Raw genomic sequence first — 8063 nt, 5'->3', positions numbered from 1 at the left:
TCCCCCCACTCTGATCATTCCAGGCTGTGCACAGACCTGCTCTGGAATGTGTAACATCTGGACAGGACCACAACGCCCAGTGACGAGGAGTAAATCAGTAACATTCAGAAGTCCCGGAAGGAGGTTTCAACTTTTACCCAATGTCTCGTCATGAATTAGTAATAATATTTTTGTTGCCGAGCAGCAACAATGTAACCGATGTTTTCAGCATTTATACCATTTTTGTGAAATATTCCCCCCCGCTCCTCAGTCTGGAATGGTTTCTCCTGGATTGTATTACGTCAGTGTGATTGATGGTCTGATTGGCCAATGGGATGGCGAGTCTACCGGAAGCGGAAATGGTTATGTGGGTGTGTGGGCGTGGCCATGGCGGTTGGGAGGGAGAGTGTCGGGGGATCGGGGTGGAGACCGGGCCCGGGCCGAGCGGAGGTTCCGCTCTAAGATGCGAGATCGGCCGCGACTCCCGGCGGGAATCTTTTCGAGTGAGTTTCCTTTTGTCTCGCGCTGTCATCCGGGCCATTCCAGCCGCGGCCTGGAGGCTCCCGGCTTCTGCTGCTGTGATCCTCACCCTCACCCCCACCCCCACCCCCCACCCCCAGCCCCAGCCCCGGCCCCAGCGAGCGCTCTACACCGGGGAACAGCACCTTCTCCCCGCCCTACTCCCTGCCCTCCCCCCCCCCTCACTGTCCTCCCCCCCCCTCCACTCCCTGCCCCCTGCCTGCACCCCCCCCACGCCCCCCCATCCCTCCCCCCACTCCCTCCTCACCCCCCCCACTCCCATCCCCTCCCCCCAACTCCATTCCCCCCCACTGCCACCCCCCCACTGCCATCCCCCCCACTGCCATCATCATCCCCCCCCACTGCCATCATCATCCCCCCCACTGCCATCATCATCCCCCCCCACTGCCATCATCCCCCCCCACTGCCATCATCATCCCCCCCCACTGCCATCATCATCCCCCCCACTGCCATCATCATCCCCCCCCACTGCCATCATCATCCCCCCCCCACTGCCATCATCATCCCCCCCACTGCCATCATCATCCCCCCCACTGCCATCATCATCCCCCCCCACTGCCATCATCCCCCCCACTGCCATCATCATCCCCCCCACTGCCATCATCCCCCCCCACTGCCATCATCCTCCCCCCCACTGCCATCATCATCCCCCCCACTGCCATCATCATCCCCCCCACTGCCATCATCATCCCCCCCACTGCCATCATATCCCCCCCTGCCATCGTCCCCCCTGCCATCTTCCCCCCCCGCCATCTTCCCCCCACTGCCATCTTCCCCCCCACTGCCATCCTCTTCCCCCCCCCACTGCCATCCTCCCCCCTCACTGCCATCCCCCGCCCCCTTCACCATGACATCCTCCACCCTGCCTGGAAGCATGGTGGAGACAGTTACTATTGGACCATTCAGTTTATTTGGATTAAAATAATGTGCAATGAAATGGTGGAAAAGCTGGAGATTGACATGATAATTTAGTGAGGTGGTACAGGTACAAAGGGCCCAATGGCCCCCTGCACCAGGACAGCCAATACAGGAATCAGAACCCTTGCTGTTGGCACTATTCTGCATCCAGCGTTCATTTTGGGGCCATCTAACTGGCACCAACTGAAAATAATTGACCAAAAGGAGGGCTTTGTAATAAATAAAGTCAGAAATTGCTGGGGAAACTCAGCAGATCTGGTAGCATCTATCGAGAAAAAGCATAACATTCTGAGTCCTGTAACACTTCAGAATCTTGTTCTGATGAATGGTCACAGGACGTGAAACTTTACCTCTGTTTTCTCCCACAGATGCTGCCACACTTGCTGAGTTTCTCCAGCAGTTTGTTTTAGATTTCCAGCATTTGCAGTTCTTTGCTTTAGTTAGAAGTTTTACAATGTTTGCCTTGACATATTGAAGGATGTATAGTACTTGTTTGGTGTGGAAAATCTCGAGCTACGAGTCTGTTAGGTTTGCATTCTATAAAAGATGGTGAAAAAATTGCCGAAATGTTTCAATTTTAAGCAAACCTTTGCACGATCAGCTGCCTTGGTCATTTAAACTTTCATTTTGAGGAAGGGGAAATACTTTGTTCCGGATTGTGGTGAATTTAACCTTTCTGTCTACTGCCGTGTTAAGGTAGGCATCTTGTTTTTCATACGTTATTCTTCCTCAAAACTACATTATTTGAAGTATTTAATGTTGAAGTTAGTAATTCGGCAAATAGTTTTCTTAAGGAAATGTATTCTGTTGCCCTGAATTTTAATATGATGTTTCTTTTAAAAAAAAACTGTTAAAGCTTTCAGAATGTCTCATTTGCCTATTGCATGTATTTTTAAGAAAAAAACAATGGTTTGTCAAAACGAAATTTGGTGTACTGTTGTGAAATTCAAAGTTGGTATGTCATAAAATAATCTGAACATTTGCACGGCCATTCCAATCGTTGAGTCATACTTGGGTGTGTACTTAACTATTCTTGTCTTCCCACAAGCCATTGCTTTTGTACGCAATGTCTGTTGAGGGAAAGTATTTGAATTTGATTAGAATTTTGAGCTGCATTTTGAAGTTTAAAAATATAAGCTTTTTCTAGCGCCAGAAGTTGCGATTGACATGGGAAGTAATTAATCAGAAATGTCCTATAATAGAGTGGATAAATAGAGTGGAAAAAAATGACTTTTAATCTTGTTAATTGACCAATCACCAGATCTGGATTGTATTCTGGCCACAATGTTTTTTCTGAGCATGGGCCTTGTATTTTCATTCTGAAAATCTATTTTAGGAGATGGGAGTATGTGGAAAGTTGCAAATCTTCATGTTTGAGATGATAATTGCTCCTAAAAACGTGGCGTTATTGCTTTGAACCTCAGGTCAAGGTACAGTTCTGTGCCACTGCCAAATTTTAGGATTGAAATTTAAAAAGCAGTCTTTGTCTCAAGGTGGCATTAACTCACAGCCTTTGGGGCCTTTACAAAGGATTGTAATCTCCTTTAAGTTCCCCCTGGAATTTGAAGTCTCTAAGATTTTTAAAAGAATTATGTTGCTCTGAAGTCCAACATGGAAATTTTATTGGTTGCAGGCTATTTGTGATTAAACCTTGGACAACCCAAAGTTCTGCTCTGTTTGTTTATATTTGATGTTATTAACACTGATTCTGAGTTAAAAGATTAAACAGTAAAAAGTGTTTGATAGTCCTGGAACATGATTGTTAGATTTTCCTCATGATAGGTTAAGTAAAGAGGGAAAAGCAAAATATAGTTAATCTGTCCACTCCAGTCTGTCATCTATGAATCCCTGTCCCAGATCGTTTAGCTTGCTCTCACTTAGGAGCATGCAGATGCAATAAAGGAAAAGGACCTACATTTATACAGTATGTTCATGACCACCTGGTAAGTGAAGTACTTCTGAAGTCTGAAAATGTGTTGCTGGAAAAGCACAGCAGGTCAGGCAGCATCCAAGGAACAGGAAATTCGACGTTTTGGGCATAAGCCTGATGAAGGGCTTATGCCCGAAACGTCGAATTTCCTCTTCCTTGGATGCTGCCTGACCTGCTGTGCTTTTCCAGCAACACATTTTCAGCTCTGATCTCCAGCATCTGCAGACCTCACTTTCTTCTACTTCTGAAGTCTGGTCATTTATAGCATAGGAAACACGACATCCAATTTGTGACTGGTAGTGACTGTGTTACAGCAGTGTTATCTTGGTGCACCACTGGAGTAAGTCTTGATTTTCTCCTGAAGCCCTGGAGAGGGAACTGAATCCAGCACATTCTGATCTGAAGTGAGATATCTTTAAACTGTTGTGGCTGACATTTTTGCAGGATGTGCACAGTTTTCAGGATTTGAGGAGGAACATTGTTCTGCTCCCACTAATTTGCCCTGTAGAAAATGTTAGTTGAACACGGATAATCTCAGTTCTGAGGAAGGGTCACTCAACCTGAAACGTTAACTCTGATTTCTCTCCACAGATGCTGTCAGACTTGTTGAGCTTTTCCAGCGATTTCGTTTGTTTCTGATTTACAGTTCTTTTGGGTTTTTTAGTGTCATCCCTGTGCTACTTTCAGCTACCTGCAGTGGGCAGACTGTTTTATCCAACCATAATTCTGTGAAGTTGCCTGAAAATGTTTTGAATTGTGCACGAAAGGAAAGTAAACTAAAGGAAGTGTCATTAGGCTAGGAAACATCAGTTATACTTCACTGATCACCAGTAAGCATTCACTGTGTGTGACACTGGATTTGCTATTGGTATGCAGAAAATAGTAAATTACTAAGTCATTTTGACTGCTGTAATGAAAAATGTTGTCTGAGCCCAGAGGTTACATTTTGAATGGATGGATATCCTTATTTCTGATGTGTTTTGCTGTAAATGGGTGTGAACTTAAAGGCATGTGTTTTTGTGAAAACATAACATTTAATCCAAAGCATTTAAAAACATTTGCAACTCAGAGATTTACTAATGAACGTAGCCTGTGTAGACAATTAATTTTATGCTGTTGTCCCAACTAATCACAATTTAATTGGCCTGACTATTTCACTGAAATATTTAGCTGGGTGCAGTGAGCTATGTTGGCTTTTGAGATTAGATTGAAAAGGTGGATAAAAAGACTAGGAACAGAGTGGGTGAATGTAATTAGATAATCTGTTTATGTGAAAGGTAAACACCGACTTCCTGATTACAGTATGGGCTTCTATTTAAATATAAGGAATACTTTTTTGTGATTTATTCTTGAAGTTGCATTGTTTTTTGGGAACAGTCCTTGGCATTGTTTTTATTAATGATTGATTTTATACTAAATCCATGTGTATTGTGAACCTTGTGGATTGCATTTTGAATTGTTTTTAATTGTAGCAGATACAGCAGGAGTTGTGCTGGACTCTGCTTATTTTCACTTCAATTAAAACCTGTTGGTATTGAAATCTTTAATTTGCCTATCTACTAAAGTCTACAGGTGGCACGCAACTCTAAAGTTTTGTTTCATAAATTGGGTGGTTGTATAATTATTAAACCAGTAAATTAAATATTTCAAATCCTATCATTTTTGGCCTCTGACAAAAACTTACCGTCCTGTCCAACATTTGAGTAGATGCTGTGCTAGTGAAAACTTTGCTCCAAATGTACAAAATGTTGCTGTGAAAGCCAGTGCAAAATAGAACAGGTAGCTAACACTCAGGACATGATGTGTTTCCTCCCTTAAGTGTAAATTGAAGTTATTGTTCATCACATGTAATAAGGCTAACCTCACATACAATAATTGATATTCCAGTCAGATGTTCATCAAAGTGAATAACAAAATAATTGCTGATTTTATTTTTAGTTGAATTTTATTTTGTTTTTGTTTTGCTTGATGGAATGGATTCAGAATCCTGAAGACACCATAATGGCTTCCCTATGATCTGACTCCATTTTATTGTTGCTTTTGTAGTCAACAGAGTAGTCAGTCGATTGTAATATGTCAGGAACCCCTTGTAAACTTTAAGTCAGTGGAAATCAAGAAAATCTCCACTGATTGAAGTCACATTTAAATATAGGAAAATGTTTGTTAAAGGCCAGTCATCTCACTGCTGTGACATGGGTGCACAAATTCTTCAGGGCATGTCCTCAGCCCAACCATCTTGAACTGCTCTATCAGTGACCTTTTCTCTGTTAATCATGAGGTCAGAAATAGGCTGTTCAGTTTCTGTCCAAATGTAACAGGACTGGGACAGTATTTAGTCTTCACCTAATAAGTGACGAGCAACATTTGTACCACTCAAGTACCAGCCAATGACCATCTTATCATATTATCACTGACATGAAATTGAATCTATGAGCCATATAAATGTGGCAACAAGAGTAGGTCCAATGACAAGTAATTCGCTTATTAAATGACAAAGCCATCTCTTCTACAAAGAATGAGTTGTGATTATGATGGAATACTCTCCATTTGCCTGGATTCTTGCTGCTCCAGCAATGGTCAAAAGCTTGACACCATTGAGGAGAAAGACTCAATTGGTACCCATTCACCACCTGAAAAATTCAACCCCTTACCACGGGCAGCAGAACCCATATTGTGCAATGAGATTCACCCTGACTCCTTCTGCATCTTCTGAATCAATACCTCAACTATGTGAACAAACAAGGGTACCAGGTGTGCAAGGACACAATCATGTTCCTGATTCTTTCCAGGCTGACTAAATTGTGACAGGGATTTAAATCTCCGTTCAAAGTCTTGAAGTTTTCCTCTTAGCAGCATTGTCAATGTATCTACAGCACATGGTTTGTGGCAGTTCCAGGTGACCTACCCTTCCTGGAACCAGTTGAGGATTGGCAGACTGTACTAGAGTTGCCAGTGATGCTAACATCGCATTGACAGAAACAAAAAAAATTCCTCTGTACACTAGCTGCAGGGTTACATCAGATGCTCTTGGGTGAATGGTTTTTAATATGAATTATTGGTTGATTAGTGTTTTTCCAATCACGTTGCTTGAAACAGGTTGTTTCACGATAATAAGATTTAGAAAAAAAACATGTAATATATTTCCGAACATGCAGTTTGCCAACTCTTAGCAAACATCCAGTTATGATGAATGGAATTCTCCACCACATTGATCTAGACAGAGTGTGAGAGTGGTCAAATACACACCAGAGTCACAGTAATGTGGTTGGTGTGAAGTTACCCACTTTGATGGGAAAAGCAGAAAGGCCCTGCATTATTTAAATGCTGTTAATTTGGCAAATGATGATGTACAAGGACAGCCATGTCCTGTTGTACATCAATTACTGGAAGTGAACATGCAGGTGCAGCATGCAGTTTGCAAAACACACTGTGTTGGCATCAATCGCAGGAAGGTTTGAGGAGAAGAGCAAGGAAGTCCTTCTGTGCTGAAAGGGGTCTGTGTAAGACCAAACCTGCAGTTTTGTCATCTTACATAAAACATAAACTTGTTAGAAGGATTGCAGTGAAGGTTCACCAGACTGAGTCTTGGGATTGCAGGATTGTTGTATGAGGAGAGGGGTTGGCTGGGCTTGTATTCATTGGAGGTTAGAATGAGAGGGGATCTTATTGTAACATGACATTGACAGGGCTGGACAGACTTGCTATAAGTAAGAGGTTTTCCTTGGCTGGGAAGTCCTCAAAAGGAGGTCACAATCTCAGGATAAAGAGTAGACCACTTTGGACTGAGATGAGACTTCACTGTGTGGTGAACCTGTAGAGTTCTTGACCACGGAAGGCAGAGGAACCTCTTATTGAAGAGTTTTTAAAAAAAAAATTCTCGCACTAAAGGTGTCAAGAATGCCGTTGAGATAGAGGATCAGCTATGATTGTGGTGGAGAAGGCTTGATGGGCCAAATAGCATAGTCATATTTTCTATGTTTGGTATAATCTCAAGTTACCCTGACATTACTTGTCAGCTGCCACTTAATCTAGCTTTGCATCCTGCAATTTTCAGACATCATCTTCACTTTTCTTGTATTCGATTTGCCTGCTATTCTGTATCTGAGATGGAGGCCAAGTGTGTGTGTTCATTTAATCAGGATTTCAACTTTTCAAAAAAATATTAAGATCTCCATCATGTGAGGTTTTGTCAGTTATTTTGATCATTCTGTCCCCTCAGCTACATGTTTTGGCCATTTATTAATTATATTTTCAAACAAAAACGATTCCTGCTAGATGATTGCAAGGAATTCAGATTGTTTAGTTGCTAAACAGTGACTCAAATGTGCCGCAGTGCCACAAACATTGCAGGTGGGTGGGGCATATAATCAAACTGAAATCATCCAACAGGAAGTGTGCTATGTTGTTTGTAATTAGCACATGGGGGAGGGGAAGAACTCTATTCCTTATCAATTGTCAGCTGTGTGTAGGTTGGGAGGGGAAGATAAATCAAGTCTTAATTAAGCTATCGTTTGTGAACCGACTATTGAAACACAAGCAATTTAGACAGATTACCCGTTCACTACTTCTACATTTCTGATTTTGAAATTTTTGGAAAATTGGGTATATGTGTCTGAAAAGCTGCTCAGACAAAATATAAATTAGCTAATATTAAGGAAACTTAAATTTTGCAGAAGTCTGTAGGAAACAGTGCTGC

General features: G+C 42.4%; 1 protein-coding gene across 1 annotated transcript in view; it reads left to right on the top strand.

The window, feature by feature from the left end:
- The first annotated feature begins 365 nt into the window (after positions 1–365).
- The window catches only part of wasf2 (WASP family member 2), a 33719-nt gene continuing 26021 nt past the window's right edge, over positions 366–8063 (top strand). Inside the window, exon 1 of the mRNA XM_060847296.1 lies at positions 366–482. The gene's annotated coding sequence lies outside the window, so the exon portion shown is untranslated. The remainder of the gene's footprint in view (positions 483–8063) is intronic.

The sequence above is a fragment of the Hemiscyllium ocellatum genome, chromosome 30, assembly GCF_020745735.1.
Source record: "Hemiscyllium ocellatum isolate sHemOce1 chromosome 30, sHemOce1.pat.X.cur, whole genome shotgun sequence".
Taxonomy (NCBI): domain Eukaryota; kingdom Metazoa; phylum Chordata; class Chondrichthyes; order Orectolobiformes; family Hemiscylliidae; genus Hemiscyllium; species Hemiscyllium ocellatum.
The sequence above is the reverse complement of the archived record's forward strand: the minus strand, read 5'-3'. Positions and strand labels throughout refer to the sequence as shown.